The 2,500-nt window shown below is 45.6% G+C and overlaps 1 protein-coding gene across 8 annotated transcripts in view; it reads right to left on the bottom strand.

The window, feature by feature from the left end:
- LOC125036669 (BTB/POZ domain-containing protein 10-like) overlaps positions 1–2,500 on the bottom strand; it is a 123,210-nt gene that overhangs the window by 17,563 nt on the left and 103,147 nt on the right. The gene's annotated exons all lie outside the window — the stretch shown is intronic.

Genomic DNA, 2,500 nt, shown 5'->3' with positions numbered 1-2,500 from the left:
CAATGGGGGAAGGGGGGAGGGGGCGGAGACGGGCTGTCTGCGGGAGAGCCCGGCGCGTGCGACTCACGTGCGGTGCGTCCATCTCGTGCTCCAAGTTTGTCTGTCTGTCAATACCTCGGTCTGTCTGTCTGTCTGTTGTTTCAACGTTGAACGGGGCTCAAAGATAAAGCCTTGAATGGATGGAAATACCAGCAACAACAAAATAACAGCGATGTGAGTGGTAATGATATCAACATTAATACTGGTCATAATATTTGAAACTAACAAAAGTTAAATATCAATGGTAACTATTTTAATAATATCTATAACAATAAAAATTCTTGATAACGAAAGGGACAATGAAACAAGTACTACAACTAATTGGACTATCACTATTAATAATGACTGTCATGATGACGATGATGATGATAGTGTGACGATTGATGACAATGGTAACCTATCACGATGCTGGCACGTTCGACAAAAAAATAATAACAATGATAACAACAACAAAAATAATAAAAATGATCAATAATTGTTTACAACCATTAATAATAATAGTAATGATGATTATGATGATGATGATGAAGATGATGATGATGATAAGAATAAGAGCAACAAAAGCAACAGCAATAATGAAAATATTAATGACATATAATAAGAATAATACCAGTACTAATAACGATAAGAATTACACCAATGATAAGAACTGTCCTATGCCCTCCCGTCCCTCACGGCGCCCACGTCCTCCTCCAGCGGCCCCTTGGAACCCACCTCGGCTTCCCCTCAGTCTGAGGAGGAGGACGGAGGAACACGAAGGAGGAAAGACGACCACGACAAAAAGACAAGAAAAGAAAAGAAACGGCAGAATGAGACAAGCCACAGACACGCCAGACCTAGCCAGTCCTGGCATGAAGCAATGCCGTCTGGCGGGTGAGGTGTTCGTGCGTGCGGCGGCGGCGAGTGTTGGGTGGCGGCGACCTGCCTCAACCCTCTGCACTCGCGCCCACTCGCAGCTGCACGGAAGTCGCGCCTCGACACCTTCGCCGCCCGTTGAGGAGCACAAGGGAACGTCAATATAAATCTGCCAGAGCACAGACCTTGGGCACAGACACCGTAGCGACACCAACTTCTAACAGCCAGTTTGGAATCACTGCTTCGCACAAAACAAGACAAACTTCCCGGATCTTAATTCTATTTTCATAATATGACACATTTTCAGGCCAAGAACTAACTTGGAGTGTGCTGGTTTTGGCGATTTTTTTTTTCACTCGCGCCAAGGAGACCGTCACCAGCGTCTACTCTCTCCGCCTCCCGTGCCCCGTCTACCCCATCTACCTCTCCCGTGCCACCTCCACGCACCCGCGCCGCTCCCGTGCCTTTATCTTAACCGGTGGCAAGTTTTATGGCGCCATAACGCTGCTCCTTTCATCAAAATGTAGGACACTGAAGTCGGCCGATACAATCCCTCCCCCTCCCCCTCCCCCCTCCCCCTCCCCCCTCTCCGTCCTCCCCCCTTTACCGCTATGCTCCCCTCCAGAACCAACCAAGATCTTGCGGGGAAAAAGACAAAGAAAAGGAAATACGTTTATTTATGCAGACATATTCTTTACCAGAAAGTCGCCACAATGAAAATCACTTAGAAAACAAAAATGTTTTATCGTTCTTTCAGGTACAGTGAACACGCGCGCGCAAGTTTTCCGACACCGAAAATAATTTAGAACTTGAAGTCTCCCGTCGTAAGACGTAAGAAAGAAAATATCCACGTATATATATATATATATATATATATATATATGTGTGTGTGTGTGTGTGTGTGTGTGTGTGTGTGTGCGTGTGTGTGTGTAAGTATGTGCGTGTGTGTGTGTGTGTGTGTGTGTGTGTGTGTGTGTGTGTGTGTGTGTGTGTGTGTGTGTGTGTGTGTGTGTGTGTGTGTGTGTGCGTGTGTATGTGCGTGTGTGTATGTATGTGCGTGTGTGTGCGTGTGTGTGCGTGTGTGTATGTGCGTGTGTGTATGTATGTGTGTGTGTGTGTGTGTGTGTGTGTGTGTGTGTGTGTGTGTGTGTGTGTGTGTGTGTGTGTGTGTGTGTGTGTGTGTGTGTGTGTTCGGCCGATTACAACCGCTAAAGACCTGACGACCACCATCATCATCAACCCTATCGTTCCATTTAAAGCCAAAGCCTTCATACCATAGATCTTCACGTAACGCTGACATTTTTTCGTTTTTTATGCCGCGAGCCAAGTAAATTGTCTCATTAATGCAATTTGTAGATTAATTACCGCAAGGCTATCGCCATTAATCTAATGAATTAAAGGGAAAATATGCCCACTTCAACAAGAAAAAAATATGCACATGCAAATGAACGTGTGAATTATATCACTAGCATGGGCGCCACTAGGCAGGGGGATGAAGGGGTAGAAAGAGAAAGAGAATGAGAGAAAATGAGAGAGAATGAGAGAGAATGAGAGAGAGAGAGAGAGAGAGAGAGAGAGAGAGAGAGAGAGAGAGAGAGAGAGAGAG

This window comes from Penaeus chinensis, chromosome 21 (assembly GCF_019202785.1).
Source record: "Penaeus chinensis breed Huanghai No. 1 chromosome 21, ASM1920278v2, whole genome shotgun sequence".
Taxonomy (NCBI): domain Eukaryota; kingdom Metazoa; phylum Arthropoda; class Malacostraca; order Decapoda; family Penaeidae; genus Penaeus; species Penaeus chinensis.
The sequence above is the reverse complement of the archived record's forward strand: the minus strand, read 5'-3'. Positions and strand labels throughout refer to the sequence as shown.